At 43.5% G+C, this 17,260-nt stretch overlaps 1 long non-coding RNA gene across 4 annotated transcripts in view; it reads right to left on the bottom strand.

Moving 5' to 3' along the window:
* Positions 1–12,783, bottom strand: part of LOC140685653 (uncharacterized) — a 28,141-nt gene extending 15,358 nt beyond the window's left edge. For 2 of the 4 annotated variants that reach the window (XR_012058903.1, XR_012058904.1), the window contains exon 1: positions 12,651–12,783. This is a non-coding gene — a long non-coding RNA (uncharacterized lncRNA). Of the gene's footprint in view, positions 1–4,819; positions 4,940–12,650 lie in introns of those variants that run through there. The other 2 variants (XR_012058906.1, XR_012058905.1) reach the window with 2 other exon arrangements.
* Between the last annotated feature and the right edge of the window lie 4,477 nt (positions 12,784–17,260).

Raw genomic sequence — 17,260 nt, 5'->3', positions numbered from 1 at the left:
AACTAAAGGAAAAAAGGTGGTGAAGCAATGCCTTCCCTAGACACATCGAAATGAAGCTCAGGGAGTGTGCTTTTTCCCAATCTCTCTTTATGCAAAAAAACAAAACAAACAAACAAAAACCCTGACACTCATCAAGTCAACCTGTCAAAATTGCTTCTTTGAATAAATTATGGCTTAAAAGACTTCCTGAAAGTCAGGGTCAGTGGGGAGAGCTGAGGATGGAATGAAGGCGGGGGACCTGTCAGGTGACTAGGATGCAAAACCACAGCAACTTCTAAAAAAATAAAATAAAACCCAGAGAAGAAACCAAATGAATTCAGAATGCACTAAGAACTGGCAGACACATAAGAAGGAATGTGAATGGTCTTTAGGAGAAGAGAGGGACTTTCAGTTGACAACCAGTGGCCTCAGGAAACAGAGACTTCAGTCCTACAACCACTAGGATATGAATGAGCTCGGAAGTGGGTTCTTCCCCAGAGCCTCCAGATAAGAGCTTAGCCATCCAATATCCTGTTTTTGGCTTTTCAAGATTCCAAGCAGAGTCCAGTTGAATCAACCCCAACTTTTACCTGCAGAATTGAGATTTAGTAAATGGCTTTGCTCTAAGCTGCTAAAAAGAAAGAAGAAGAGGGAGGAGGAGAGGAAGGAGGAGGGGGAGGTGGAGGAGAAGAAGAGAGAAGAACAGAGGAATAGGAGAAGAAGGGGAGGAAGGAGAAGAAGGAGGAAAAGGAGAAGAAGGAGGACAAGGTGACCACGACGATGATGATGGCGAAGGAGAAGGAGGAGAGGAAGAACTAGAACTAGGAGAAAACAAAGGAGACCAAATTTGAGGGTGATACCTGGCTGGCAATGTCTGCAATATTGCTAGAACAAGGGGTAGGCAGTTTCGATGAAGATGTCAAGGGCCAACATGGCCAGGACATCACAGGGGTCCTGGGTCTTTGGGAAAGAATTTATCAGTTGAGGAGTGGGCTGCTGAAATAGAACCCGGGGAACAGACCTCACCCACTTGCCGGGTTTGTCCAGGCTGAAGTCACTGAGGAAAGGGGAAGCCCTTCTCTTAGCAGCCATTTCCCCTGATGCAGGGGCTGTACTTCAGTTTCATCGGTGTTACTTGGGAAGGGTTGGGAAAGACAGGGTAGGAAGGGTGGCGATAAATCAAGAACTAACTCCTAGTAGTATATCCAAAATTAAATGAAATGAACTCATTTGACATCTGCATTGCTCACCCACATTTTTCTTTTATAACTTGAATTATCACCGTTGGCATCAGTGATTATTTCTAGACAGTAAAGGAGGATTTCCATTCCCAAATTCTACCCAAGTTCATTCTTTACATTGTTCTCAGTCCTCAGCCATGGCTGTCAGGGAGTCCTAGGCACAGAGGTGTCACCTGAAGCCCGAGATTGTCACAGGGCGTTCAGAAGCAGCATGCAAGCAGCTGAAGTGACACAGTGTGATCATTTCCATCTCAGTGCTGCGTGATCAGCCCAGGGCAGTGCACTGGGACCCAGCCTGGACGGGTCCCTCTGGAGAAAGTTGGGCTGAGGATGGTGTTAAGCGCTTAAGTAGGAGGCACTATTCTAAGGAAAGAGGAAGAGTGCTCCAGGCTGGGAGAAGAGCACATGGCATGAAGAAACATTTAGCTGAACTGCAAGCAGATAAAGCTCCAGAGAGGTCGGAGATGACCCTGGCGAGGCAGGGACCGCTTTGCTGAATGCTTTGTGTGCACTTCGCTAAGGCTGTGGTTTTACTCTATGAAGTGTTGTTCCTGAAGGGTTTTAAGCAGAGGAGGGACAGGCTGTGGGCTTTAACTTTTTTTTTATCTAGACGACACTGGCGGCCGTGAGGATAATGTGTTGCACAGGGACAGAGGGGCTTTGGTGGGGAGGGGGTGGTGGGGTCCAGAAACAGGAGTGACTTGGAAATTAATGGATCCTGCTGGTAGCGACACTTGAGACTGAAGTCAGCTTCATCCTTTCTCCTTATATTACCCTAAATTTCTTACTGTAATAAATCTGCACAACTTTTAGCAAATCATCAGAGGTCTGCTACTGATTCTCTAATTCTGAACTCATCTCATCTCTAGGGACATCAGCTGAGTTTCTGTAAAGTGATCAATTGAATGAGGTGACCATTTTCTACCTCTAATAATTATCTGTATTTTCTTAAGCACAGTGCCTGTGACTTACTTCTGCAACTAGAATACGCAGGAGATTAAGAAAATTACTGAAATATTTGCAGTGATATCACTGACAAGGAAATTCAGTTATCCTCTCTTCACTGCTAAGCACAGTTCAGTTCTTGTAAAAGTGACTTATTATGGAACAAATTACGACATATACTCAGTGAGCCACTTAGGAAAAAAAAACTTCCCTTGGCATGGTTAGGTCAAAATGCAGTTCCATTTACACTGTTGTAAGGTTTTTTTTTTTTCCTTTGTACTAATTCATTACTTAAAAAGTAAATTTAGACATTAATTTCCTTAAACGTAAGTCCTTTTAGAATTGAATTTTACAGAATGATTTCATAAAGCAGAACACTGTATTTTCTACAGTTTTATTGATATTTTTATTTTTATACCGTAACTGTTTGTTATACTTACAGATCCCTTTGGGCCAGGTAACCCTATATCTCCCTAAATCAATAAAACCCAATTATATTAGAAGAGTGTATTCACATCTGATAGTTCAGTAAAAATATTTCAGAGGGATTGTGCTGCTGAAGTCTACAGAACACCACAAACAAAAGAACCCTGGCCCCGCAGAAACACATTAGATTCAAAATCTGGATTCTGGTCCTAGTTCTGCTACTTAACTTTATGACCGTGTGTGAGCTTTGTAACCTCCCAGCCGTGGGTGACCTTGTCTGCTAAATACCAGGGTTGGATAGGAGCTCTCCAAGGCTCCATCCAGATCTAAAATGCTAGGTGTTGAGAATTAAATGTGTAAGTCAAAAAATACTAAACTACCATGTTGTTATATATAACACAATAGATATTTAAACCAGGTGGCTTCAGTTTTGAAACCCTAACAATATTTTCAAACTTGTCCCCAAAAGTCTATCCGAATAAATATGCATGCTTTTATGCCTAAAAAACAAACTTGAATATCTCCCACCATTGGTTCTAGGTATGAATTCAGCTTGTTTTAGCATATCAGTGCATCTCCACTACAAAAGAGAATAATTTAAAACATCCTCTTAGTGGAGAGGGTATAGCAGAGGTCCTGGGTTCAATCCCCAGTACATCCATTAAAAAAAAAATTAAATAAATAGATAAATAAGCCTAATTACCTCCCCCTCAAAAATTTTTTTTAAAAAAATCCTCTTAGCTTATAAAATGAACAGTTTGAATAGAAAATAGAATTAGAATAATCCTTTTGTCATTCACTTAATTGTTAGGAAGCTCAGCCTAATTCAGATGTCACACTTACAGTAACTCTAAATTCTAAAAATCTGAATCAAGCAACATTACCAGAGTTTTCTCCTGTGCTAAAAGCTCTCTGAAAAGATTTTATGAGAACTCTGTCACCTCCCCACCCCAAAGCACCCAGTGTGCTTCCACACCAGGTCACGTTACATTGTGTCAAAACCAGGCAGCTGAGCCCGCAGACCCAGCAGTGCCGGCGGCAGTGGCAACTTGCTCTCATTCTCACTGCCTTCCTGGAGATGCAGCTGCAGCCTCCTCTGGGGGTGGAAGTCACTTCTTTGGAGGGTTTTAGACTCAAGAGAATGGCCACCAGGGTCACACTCGTGAGCCACAACTTTCCAACTGTAACAAAACTTTCCTTTTCTTTCCATGATAAACACTGTTCATAGACTTTCTACAGTCATGTAAGAATCACCTTGAATGTCTAGATGGAAAGTGACTGAAAATTTGCCCCCTAAGGGGAACACTTTGCCCTCCAAGTGCTTCAGGCTAGGTCTATTGATCTGCGGGTGTTTCCCTCTGCTTTACTTGGTCTTGGCTACAATTCTAGGGGGTCATCTGCCAGCTATATAAGCAACATCTTAGCCTTTAAAGAAGTCAGCAAGGATAGCAGTGTCAGCGAGAAGAAAACATGTATGCTTCTAACAGAGTTAAAATCAGGAAGTCTCCATCAATAACCAGAAAAAAAGCTCTTACGAGTTCACCCTTCTCCTGCTTCACCTTCTTCCCCAGAGACACCCTAAAAAGTAAGACTAAATGTCACATTGTTTAAAATTCTTAGTCCCTTGGCTCAATTTTCACCAGCCAATACTGCTAAGCATTCCTAAGCCCCCACAGCGCCCCCTAGATCATGCAGAAATACACAGTGCTCTCAGCGGCTTTCCAATCTAGCTGTCAGGGGCTGTTCCCAACCAGAAAACAGCCTGGAGAAAACCAGGAGGTGAGGCTGAGTTTCCGCTAAAGTTAAGGATTATTGACTGTACCAGCAATTTTGTAATTAGGGAAGGGTTAGAAAGGGCTCTGACAGCAGAAAGCAAAGAACAGAGGGAGGTCTAACTCTAATTCACCTGCATAGTTTATTTGCTAAGGTCTTGGGTAAAGAAAAAAAAAATGGTATGGCTCAGGAGGGCATGATCAGCCTGGAGTAAACCAATTCAGTGAATAAGAGAGACAGGATCACCAAAGGCAGACAATGTGTAGTCTTGAAGGCAAAGCCTTCATTAGCTCCAGCTTGTAAAAATAGTAGATCAAGCTACAGACCAAATTAAACCCTGGGCGTCACTCACAAAACACATTCAGAGAAACTGCCCACAAATTGGCCAGTGCTGGTGAAACTCATCAACGCACATTAAATCCTGTATTTCACACTATTCGGACGATGGAGCCTACCTGTTCACCCTTTGGACCAGTTTCGCCAACCGAAGAGAAATGCCATCTTCTCACCACCTAGCAAGTGTCAGGAATGACCTGGAGAAACAGACAACTGTCCAAAAACTCACTGGCCACTTGAAGTGATCTCTGACCACATTCAGGTAAAATGTGGCAAGTAGGAATGTAAATTTACAACTAAATAGGAAATGTGACTACAGCTAAAATTTTTACTTTACTTGGCTTTTATTTTTTCCCTTCTAAAAAGTTATTGCATTAGTAGATGTCTGGCTTCTTAACCTCCACTCTCAGTACTTTAGGATATCTTTCTGGATAGATCTCTATGATAATTCCTAGAAAAATTCTCCACTGGGCCCAAAGCAAGCCTGGTTTCTCAACATAGCAGAAATCAGCCTTCCAAACAAGGAACCTTCTGCACAGCTTGAGAGCTTACCCCTGTCACCTTTCATTCTTGGAAGTCCAGGGGGGCCAGGAACGCCGGGGAGGCCAGTGCTACCGAAAGAACCCTGAAGGACAAACACACAGTCCCCAGAAGCACAGTTACTGCAACACAGAAAACACACAAGCCAGACACGGCCTCAGGTGTGTTGACTCCTGTCTGAAACAAATGTGCTGGGCTCGGTTTAATCCTGCTCCTCCAATCTGCCACATTCTCAGGAGAAGAGAGCCCATCCCCTCTCCCACCACCCCACCTCTAAGGTCTTCAATTCCATGCTTTACGCACCTTCCCAACTGTGGGCTCTTTCAGTTGAGTCCCTGGGATGAGGACAGCCCCACTCGCTGTGTAAACCAGCCTGCCTGAGAACAAGGCAGCATTCACACACAGTCCTTTCCAATTCCAAGAACCACCAGAGGCCACACGGAGCCCTCCACATCTCCCCAGTTTTAAAATAAATGCTACCAGCCACGTAGATTGAAATACCCTCTGGGGGTCTCCTAGATTTAACTGGAAATCTCACATTTACCTTTTCACACACTCACCCAGGAAGAGAAATCAAGGGTGATGAAATCACCCTCTGTAACTTGTTTTTCTCTCCTGGCTTTTTTTTTTTAAATTTGTTGCATTTTATAGGAAGCAAATAAGCTGCTGGAGACTAGAACTATTACTGACCAGTTTACCTGGTGCTCCTGGGCGTCCGACTGGCCCTACTTCACTTCGACTGCCCTGGAAAAACACAAACACGATGGTCAACCGGACAGTCTACAAAAATGCACATGTGTAATCCCTGCGTCAGTAAAATAACATTCGACCTAGGTTTTTGTTTAAGTATAAAAGTCATCAAGGTATTCTCCCCATCCTCAACCGAAGGAGAGACCTTTATATAAAATGCCTGCAGTCCCCTCAGTGTTCATCCTTCCATAAATATTCAAGGGCTGTTCACTGTGGTACAGACCTTTCAACAGAAGTCACATCCCATACCCCTACAGGAAATGGCAATCAGGAATTTCCAGCGTCTAAATCACAACCTAACTTAGATCATGGTTATTTTGTGTACATGTTTTATCCTCTCGTTTAGACTTATGTGTTCGAGGTATAGACATATTAAAACTTTGAATTCTACTTTTATGTCTAAAACACAGAGCAAATTTCAGGTCTACAGTAGGCTTTAAAGCAGTATCTGACAAATGATCTTGAACCTCAAAAGAGTGAAAAAAGAGGCACAGGACAGAGATGTTTCCCTATAAACTACTACTACAAAAAGACACAGATAGTAGAAATGTGTCAAGTTTCTGAAATTAAAAATGATTCATTCTATTCGTGCTTGTTCTAAACATGCCTTAAAAGGTTAAACATATTTTGGAAAGTACAATTTATAATGAAGATATACCAAAAGCGACACTTTTGTGAGCCAATTTCAGTTTTTTATTGGAAACTCCAAGCCCTCTGAGTAAAGGAAACACATGAACTCTTCCATTTTTTAACCTGAGAACTTCATACACTTCTATGCAGGCTGATAAAAGCTCGTTTATTATTTCAAAAGACTATGAAAGTAGTCTTTTGAGTTTGTTTTCCTTGTAAAGGACATAACAATTTCATAATGCTTAATATTTGTAAATGCTTAATATTTGTAAATGCTTCTGATAAGATTATCCTGACCTGACCCATATGCTAGTCATTTATCTATAAATAGAAGGAAATGTCAAGACCCATAAGCTTTCCAAAGTTTCAACTGCTCTAAAGGATTAAGAAGTGTTTGTCAAGTTGTAAGTCTCTCACTATGAGCTGTCATTTCATGGCAGTTGATTCTTATGACTTACAGGTGATTTAAACAAGATGCTCTTGAATGCTTTTCAAAATCTTTTATATACACGTTCCTGCCTAATATATGAGCCTGGATGATGACATTGGTCCTTAACCCTCGTGAGCAGCTTAGGAGCCAGAAGCCACGCCTGACAAGGATGGATGCTGGGAAGATGTCAGTCACATGGAAACCAACCTTGGTGACAGATTCTTCAGTCTGTCTCTACCCATAAAGACTGGGTTCCACCGCATTAATTCAACCCAGCACTTCAAAGTTCAAGACAGAGTTTCTCCAGTATATCTTCTCTGCTGGCATTTCCAAATAATTTCTGAACTGCATCATGACTGAAATCCTAAATGTCACTGTGCTAATGTGACTTTAATCCACAGAACAATTAATCGTCCTTGGCAGGAAACATCATTAATCAAATCAAAAAAAGAAAGCAAAGTTCTTTGCACAACCTCAAGTATTCATTCCTAAACAAATGAACTGTTATGCCATCGATTCCAAAATAAAAATGATTAATATAGTTTTTTTCTCTTCCACAAACCAAAGAGCTAAATTAAAATAAAGGATTTTATAACCTTTCATTCACTTTGGGAGAGATTAATTTTCTTCCTAGTCAAAGGCATAGATTTACTCTGCTGGAATCTCATTTTCTCCATCTTTCATGCGCTCTTACTATTCAGTTCAGAAGTCTTTCCCAACCCCTGGCAGGCCCTTTGTAACACCTATGAATGGCTCAAAACCCAGTTTAGACAGCCTGCCCTGCTGAACTTCTTCAGCCACGACACTGCCACACACACAGGACCAGGGAAAAGACCGGTGAAGTCATGGGCATTTACTCTGCCATCACTGCACACAGACAGCATGTGGGTCTTCATTTTTATTTCACTTCTATCCTATAATCCTTGGCTAGTATTTCTATAGAAATCAACTTGCTGTGAAAAAGGGGAATGCTTATTTTCACAACAATAGTCAAATAGCTACGAAAAAAGTATTAGGACAAGATTTTTCTGATGGCCATCTTATGATTTCTATATGTTCTAAAACCATGCATATTCTTTCTCTAAGTTCTGGAATCCCACGTGGAACTAAGGTGAACATGAGGAATCAAGACATAAATAATAATCTCTGAAAACGTACATCCAATGAAATACGTCCTGCCAGGAGCAATTCACCATAAACTGGCAACCACAAGTGTGCTAAATAAATGATAAATCTCCTATGTTTCAATAGCTGTGGTGAAACCATATTCTCAGATGTGGGCAACAGAGGCTGGTGGGGAACTGGTGATCCTGCCCAGTGGCTAATATTTACAAATTCCAGGACAAAAGTTTTGATCTTTAACAAGAGAATTGGAAGGAACCAGGAAAAAAGGTAAAATAGTATTAAAAATGTGAAGACCATAAGAAATGCTCTATTTTTCTCTTGGATGCTCTGTGTCACCATGTATATCCGCAACATGTTCAGACACATCTGCCAACATTCATCCCTATTTCAGAAGCCAATCAAGGCTTTTTTAAAAAAAGATGCAGACCCTCTACCAGTGATTCCCAACTCTGGCTGTGCACTGAAATCCCCTGGGGAGTTTTCAGAAATACATTTCACTGGTGTCTTCCACCCCTCCTCTCTCTCTCTCCCTCCACACCCCATCTCTTTGCCCTGATCCTGATTCAGCAGGTCTGGGGTAAGACCCAGGGATTTGTTGGGGCTGATGTTCTGTTGGTCACTAGCTCCACTTAGACTTTTGTTAAATGCTTGTTGTGAAAGTTCCATAAATACTGACATCTAAAATTTGTGAAAGATGTTTTGTGCCATTGGAATTTGCCAAGCTAACTTCAAATAAAAAACATTCAGCAGAGACTTGACTTATGGAGGCATCAGAGGGTGGAGAGGAGGACATGGACCCAGAGCCCTGTGGCCAGGTCTGAAGTCTGGCTCTGCTATGCGGCAGGGAACTCCAGGCTCACAACTCAGTCTCTCTGGGCCTTAGTTTCTTCATCTGTAAAATGTGTTTTTTCGAGGATTACGTAGTCACATGATGCACTTAGAACAATGTCCAGCTCATAGCAAGCACTGCAGACGTGGTAGTTATGTTTACCCAAGGTTTTATTTATTCTATCCAAGGAATAGAGAAATCAATCAAAATCACGTGATTTAAAATTTTTTGGGTTTTGTTTTCTGGAGGAGGTAATTAGGTTTATTTATTTGTTTGTTTACTTAAATTTAACAGATGTATTGGGGATCAAACCCATGATCTCATGCATGCTAAGCATGCACTCTACCACTGAGCTATACCCTCCCCCTCAAAATTATGTTTTTAATCAAATGTTTAACTGAATGTTCTTTGCCTTCCAAATCTCCCAAAACTCTTTAAAAGCACAAATCCTGCTTGCAAAAAACAAGTCTCTAGACCTCAATTCTTGAGCTTCTGTCAAGATCACTGATCACAAGAAGGCACCATATTTGTAAACAAATACTGAGATCTACTTTGTAAAACTGATTTCAGTAAATACAAATACTTCATTGTGGATATCTCCCTTTTAAAATGGAACTACTATATATATATATACACACACAAACACACACACATATATATACACATACATAAGTGAAAAGCTTTGCTGTACACCTGAAACTAATGTGGTAAATCAACTACACTTCAATAAAAAATAAAATTAAAAAATAAATAAACGGAACTTCTAAAATATCACAGAAAGCATAAACTTCATTATACTTGTGTTGTCATAATTATTTCACCAAGAGAAGTGAATTTGATTTCACTGGGCTCTAGACTGTGACGTCTGATTGTCATTGCATTTGCCTGATTACCAAACATGCTAACCAGCTGAAGAAGGAATGTTATCCTTACTTAGCACCTCGCCAACTTTAGAAGTGGTTAATTATAAATCACTGTACTTAGTCTGTATTATACACTGAATGCCTCTTTCTGGCAAAAAGGATGTTCAGCCCAGAAGGTCAGTTATGATTTCTATAGACTGTTGCTTCTACAAAGCCATTTTCATATTAACACTGGAAGATCATATTAGTCCTACTACAAGGATGCTTTTTAAGTTTGCCACAAATATGTTTTAAAAAGCGATCCGATGTTACAGCACTGTGTCGTTTGTATTTCCCTCTGGTGTAGGGTTACATACTCCCTCTCACACTGAGGCAGACCACAGTCTGTTCACACCATAACCATCGCAGCTGCATCACAGGTCGCTGACCAGGGAGCACTCCAGGGTCTGGTGGGGCAGGGAGCCAGCTCAGGCCAGCAGCGGCACGCCAGGTGGGGCCTCTGAGTTGAAGCTGCTGGTGACGGGTTCGGGATGGGGGGCTTCAAGAGAAACGAGAACTCCCGGATGTCCCAGACCCCGGGGGTGTATAACCTTCAGAAAACCGGGGGTCGATCAGCATGGCACTCATCTCAGTCAAATCACAGGAGCAGAGCAAGCACAGCCCACACAGCAAAAGCCCTGGCAGGTTCTGAGAAGCCCGGAAGAGGAAGATAGGCCAGGAGCCATTCCACGGTAGCACCAAATCAGAGGCTCCAGCCACCTGCCAGCTCTAAACCAGGTGTCACCCAGACCCAGGTGTAAACCCCATGGAGCGTGATGAGGAAAACCAGAAGCACAGTCCAAATGGCAAAGATACGTGCTCACAGGTAATCACTAGAGATGCCCAAACGCCAATATGTTTTGCTGCGTCATTGGCAAAATTTGATGGATTAATGGTGGGGGGGGGTCACACTTAATTTTAAAGATGTGCTTCAGTTACCCTTGGCCCTTTAGTAGGACACCTTAGAAGCAGGTTTCATTCCTTCTACTCAGCTTCTCAAATTGAGATTTGCAGGAAAAACAGATCAAACTCGTGATGAAGAGTTGAAAATGTGTGAGCTTAGCTACTAAAAGGAATTTAATGATGTAAAACGAAAGAACAAACGTATCTTTCAGAACGGAGTAGATCTGTTGTTAAAACTTCACTCTGGAGCTATATATATAACCTCTCATGACACTTCTCTGAAAATTTTATAGTAGGTGAGAAGTCAATTATCATGAACAGAGGCAGCATAGCAGGATTCACTGGACCTCCCATTCAGTTTATTTCGAGGAGTATTTCTTGAGCATGACCTTACGGCAGGACCGAGGACAGAGATGCAGGGAACACAAACGTGGATCAGACTGTCCCTGTCTCCCTTCAGTTTCCACACCACAGGGCAAAAAGGGAGGTTCCGAATAAGGAGAGATCCCTTCTCATCTGGGAGACAGGGTGTGATCAGGGATGGTTTCACTGCAGAATTAACATTTCAATTACATCTAGGAGGGCACAGGAGACTTTGAGTAGGAGAAACAGACAGAGGCCATCTAAGAGCAGGGTGTGGCAAAAGCAAACAGGTGGCTGAGAAGCACAGAAAGTACTGAGCACAACCTCCAAGGCAGGCAGAAATGGGAAGTAAAACTGGGGGATAAATAGACAGCTCTGTCTTCTTCATTGTCAGTGGAAATCCGCTGAAGATGTTTAAACGAGGAAGTAAAGGGACAATGGAAGCTGTACTTGGCAAAACCCAGTGTGGAGGTATGAGCAGACTGGGAGCACGACCATTCCCCAGACGTTTGCGTCTGTCACCAGGACTGTGGGAACATGGCTGCAGTTCTAGGGGGAGGTCACAGATGGCAGGCATCTGCTATTTGCAAGAATCCTGGAGAAAAAAGAACTATCCCAGTCCAAAGATCAAAACTGCCCTGCTGGGAGACACAGGTACAAGAAGGACAGACGGGAACTAGGAAGGCAATGATCAAGCAGCAGTGAACTATCGCGAGAGCCAGGGAAGTGAACGTGGGCTGAGAAAGGAAGAATCAAATCCGAGGCTGTAAAAGAGAGGAGGTAAATGACTAACAGACCCAGGAAAAGATGCTCAACATCGCTAATTAATAGAGAAGTGCAAATCAAAACTACTATGAGGTATCACCTCACACCAGTCAGAAAGGTCATCATTCAAATCCACAAAGGATAAATGCTGGAGAGGCTGTGGAGAAAAGGGAACCCTCCCACACTGTTGGTGGGAATGTAGTTTTGCGCAGCCACTGTGGAAAACAGAAGGGAGATTCCTCAGAAGATGAAAAATACACTTGTCAAAAGCTTTGGATCTCGGGGGCAGCCTAACAAGCTCCCAAAGGCCGGGCCTCGCCCCTTCTTCTGCCGCAGCTCGCAGGTGCCCCACAGGGTCCGGGGCGGCCTCCGCTCCCAAGGCGGGCCCACCCGCGCGGGCCGGCCGTGGCCTGAGGGCCAGTCTGAGGTGCTCCGGGGCCGTCCAGCGCCCTCCCACCTCCCGGGGCTGTTCCCACACTCCAAAGCCCGCATATGAGCGGCTGCCAAGAAAGGCGCGGGGTTCAGTGAGCACTAATGTTGGGGGGGGGGCCCAACCAGGGCGGCGGGCCTGGGGCCCGCCTCAGGGTCCTAACGGGCCACGCGGCCAGGACCTCACCTACCTCCGCAGCCCTCCCTGTGCGCCTCCCCAGCTGCACAGCCCAGGCCTCACCCGCCGGCTCCCGACCTGCGCGCCCCCACCAGCGCCCCCTTACCAGCCGGGCGGCGGCAGCAGAGGCGACAGCAGGCGGCAGGCGGCCCAGACCCCAGGCCGCGTTCCTCTTCAGGGAGCTGGTCCAGGAGCACGCGGCTCCCGCCCGGCTTCCACTGGCTCTGGGCGCGCTCCCGCGTCCGCGCGCGCCCCTCCCCCTCCTACCCTCAGTGGGGACGCTAGGCTGCGGCTTCCGCAGTAGGGTCCCCGCGAGTGGGGCGGGGCGGCCCCACTCCGCGGCCAGGGCTGGCCAGGTCCCCAACCCCAACGCCCCCACCCCGCACCCCACAGGGTCCCAGCACCCAACTAGAACGACCACCGCCCCGGGCCAGGCCACATTCCCCAGCCCCACTCCCCCTGCTCGCCGACCCCAACCCACTCACTGCCTCTCCACCCCCTTCCAGGCCCGGTCCCGGACTGATCGGACCCCCAAGACAAGGCTCCTTCTCACCCCTAAGTCCCCGCCCCCGTCTGCGCCCCACTACGTCCTAAGCTACAGCCCCCACAAACCAAGCGGACCCCTCCTGCGTCACCCCGGGTCCCCCCACCATCCAGAGGTAGTCCCCTCACCCTTCATCCAGGAATTAGCCCCCAACCCTCAGCCGAGTCACTTCCACTCCCAGCGATCCCTCTCCCCTCTCAGCCTGTCCCCCCTCCCCGCGGGATCCCCCACACCTGGAGTGCACCCATACCCTAGCGGACCCCCTCACCCCTCACCTCGCGGGGGCGGGGCGGTCCGGGTTCCGATCACCAGGGCGACAGCCTCCAGACAGGGATACCGGGCAGAGTGGGGGCACACAGCCCTGTGTCCCAGGTTCCCGGCCTGGGCGGGCGGGGCTGCAGGCCGTTCCAATGCCTGCCCGGGTGTCCGACCCCACTCCCACGCCCCCACCCCTCCCCCTGTGCCCAGTGCCTTCTCAGAGCCCAGGGGTCAAGGTGGTCCCGGGCTGCAAACCTCTCGCCAGTGGGCCTTGGGTGCTTGATGGTGCTGCCGGGAGGGAGGGGGCAGCCCGGCCCCGGGAGCAGGCGGCGGGCTGCCCTGGGAGAGCCAGTGGACTTGCTCCCATCTCCCCCGCTGCCTGGCTTGGGCAGCCTCTGCTGCCCCAGCTTCCTGGAAAGAATTTCTCTCTGTCAGCCTGCTCCTGGGAGGCAGTCGGGGTGTGCTCAGGAGATGGCAGGTTTGGGGCTGCCCCATGCTAGAGCGGGGATTTGCTCCCATTTCCCACTCCTGGTGTCGCTGCCCCCGCCCATGCATAATAGTCAAAACAGTTTTCTTAATATAAATATCCAACTATATTAAATCCCATCCCTAGGACTGCTTGGAACAAATATGAGCTATTTGAAAACAAAAAAGACTATTATGGAAATAGAAGAGGAGTCTGAAGGGATTCAGCTTCTTAAGGGCAGTGGAACTTCTGTCTTAAGGATTGACAGCTTAGAACCCACTGGTAAGAAATGTGAGGGCCATGAGTTGACAGGTTACTATGCTTATAATTAGAATTTTTAGAAAAATTAATTTATAACTATTGTGGAGCCTCCTTTACTGAGGTATGTAGACAGACTTAATATCTTCCTAGAAGGTTTAAAATTACACCTCTGGAGAAGCCTTATATCTTTACATGTTGTGAATGTAAAGCTATACTTGGTGGGTAAGACTAAATATGTTTTAATTTTTTTCAAGTTTTTTTATATAATGTCAATAGATGCATCATTAAATTAATTTTATCAAAATTCTGTATGTTAATAAAATATATTTGTGCTTTCCATTTAGATATAGTAGTTTCTGAGGTCAATCACAGTGTTCTTGGATTAGGACTGGACACAGTAGAAGAACAAGAGGAAAAGGAGCAATTTTTTGAGAAAGGCTTAATATCTTCCACGGATTATTCAAGATTAAATAAGGAATACTTGCATAATATAAGTATAATATACACTAATCATTAAATGATTTTTGTGTCTTTCTGTATTTTTCAAAGGCTGGTCTATGCATGGACTTAAATGTGTTGATATTTTAACAGGCAAAAGTTAAATCTTATTTTTAACTCTCTCTGTTCATTATTTTGGTTGGAGTTTCGTGTGTGTGTGTATACATATACATATATACGTATACATATATACATATGGAACATGTTGATTTGTATTTGTATTTGAGAGCCTCTAAATATCTGAAATTTCATGCCTGAGATACTGTTTAATCTAATGGCACTTTGCCAAAAAGACCTAACTAGGAAAGTAATTTGTTAAGTGATTTTCCACAGATAAGGTAGATAAGAGAACCCAGGTAGCTTTTGTAAACTCAGGGGAGATCAGACCAGAAAGAGAAGGAGGAACCAGGCAGCGAAGACTGACTGGGCTTGTGTCCTGCCTTTGGGTGTGGTCGGCCCTGACGCTGACCAAGAGGCCTCATCTGTCTTGGGAATCCTGCTAGCTGACTGAGCTGGGGCTCTACAAGTGCCATAGACCTTTGGCAGTCTCAAGACTTTGGTGAAACCTGATCTCTTTAATTTCCTCAGTTTCAGTTTTTCATTTAATTTTTTAAAATATAAATGGAAGTCAGATTACAGTTTAAGATTTTAAGAATACCTTTAAGAACACCAAACTATAATTAGACAAAGTGGCAGGAGACTCACAGCCTCCGGTTATTAGAGTGCCTGTTCTCAAGACGCGTAGATTTTTTACACGGTGGACAAAGCAATGACTGTCATGAACTGTGTGGGGTCTGAGGTTTTTAATCTTCTTCCAAGCCAACAAGTCAGCCTGCCAGTTTTGTGGCTGCTGACAGCAGATGCAAGATTTCTGGGGCAGAAGCAAAAGGATTTTATTTCTTACCACAAAAGAAGTACCAGGATGTCACGGTTTTTTGCCTGGGTTTCCCATGCCCCGCAAGGTTTGCGAGGTCCGTGGTGGCTGTCCACCTGTGCGGTGGGCTGCTTGACAGGAGAGCGTCACCGAGTCTGGGCATCTACTGCTTTATTTCAAAACAGTTTCCTCATAGCTTCCAAATATTTAGCTTTGGACAGGAGTGCTTGGGAGGACATTTGTATTGTTAGAGACATTTTTTAAATTTACACAAAGGATTGCACGGAAATGTACTGTTAACATGCAATGCTCAGTTAAGTAAATTTGTTTTAGTAATCAAGCTAACATGGAACTAACTGAAGATAAACAAGAGAATGAATTAAAACTCTAAGAACTGGCAGGTAATTTCATTGGGTTTAAAATTTAAAGTATTTGAAAAGATAATATAGCTTTCAGTAAGGACATTGATAAGTGAAAAATACTTAAAAGGAAAATTGTATTACTTTGGAAAGAGCTTGAACAGGTAGGATGAGTTGCCTATGTTACAGGCTGAACTACTAAGGAATTGTAAGTGCACTGCTGCCTCATCTGTTGGGAGTGGGTAATAGACCCATGCAGAAGAGAGAAAAAGGATTTTTACGCTGGGACCAGGGGAATCTGTGAAGCCAGGACAAATATTTCCACAGCATGGTTGGGGAGGGGTATCTTTTTCCATCTTCCAACTTTTAATGTGTCTGTTTTTATATTTAAATTGGTTTTCTTGTAGATAGCATATAGCTGAGTTTTGCTTTTATATCCAACCTGACAATCTCTGACTTTTCATTGAGATGTTTGTACCCTTTGCAAAAATATACTCACTGGTATGGTTATTTCCTGTTTTGCCATTTATTTTTTATCTTTCCATCTTTTTTTGTTATTTCTTTTGTCCTGCATTGTTTTGGATTCATATCTATAGCATTCCATCTTAGCCCTTGTCTTGGCCTGTCAGTTGCACTTCTCTGCTCTGTTTTCTCTTAGTTGTCCTTTGATTCACAATATGCATCTTTATCTTATTACAGTCTAATTTCAAATAACACTATACCACTTTATATGAGTCTTACCAACCATCAACTCCCTGCAATCTTTTTGCTATTTTTGGCATAACTTTGTTCTATATATCTTAGAAACTCCATGATGTATTATTATTATTATTATTGTTTTTAACAGTCTGTTACCATTTTTTTTACTTTTAAGGAAGATTAAAAGTTTATGCTTATATAAAAATTTATATTTATCCACATATTTACCATTCCCAGTGACTTGCATTCCTTCACATAGATTTGAATTTCTTTCTTTTTTTACTTTTTAAAATAAGATATAGTTGGTTTATATAGCACTGTATTAGTTTCAGGTGTACAATATAGTGATTTAATATCTGTATACATTGTGAAATGATCACCCCAATAAGTCTAGTTAACATCTGTCACCATACATAATTACAAGAAAATTATTTTTTCTTGTTATGAGTACTTTTAAGATCTATTCTATTAGCATCTTTAAAATAGTTGCTATCTAGTATTATTTTAAGTTTCTATCTAGTATTTTTCTTCAGCATGAAGAACCTCCTTTAACAAGATTTCTTATAGTGCAGGTCTACTAGTAATAAATTTTCTCAGTGTTCATTTGTCTGAAAACATATTTTGCCTCTGTTTTTGAAGAACATTTTTGCTTGATTTAAAATATTAGGTAGTTTCTTTTTCTTTGAGCAACTTTATGATTTCATTCTCTTGTCCCCTGACATTATTTCTCATGAGAAGTCAGTGGTAATTCCTATTA

Source organism: Vicugna pacos, chromosome 15, assembly GCF_048564905.1.
Source record: "Vicugna pacos chromosome 15, VicPac4, whole genome shotgun sequence".
Classification (NCBI taxonomy): domain Eukaryota; kingdom Metazoa; phylum Chordata; class Mammalia; order Artiodactyla; family Camelidae; genus Vicugna; species Vicugna pacos.
Note: the sequence above shows the minus strand (reverse complement) of the source record. Positions and strands in the feature narration are given on the sequence as shown.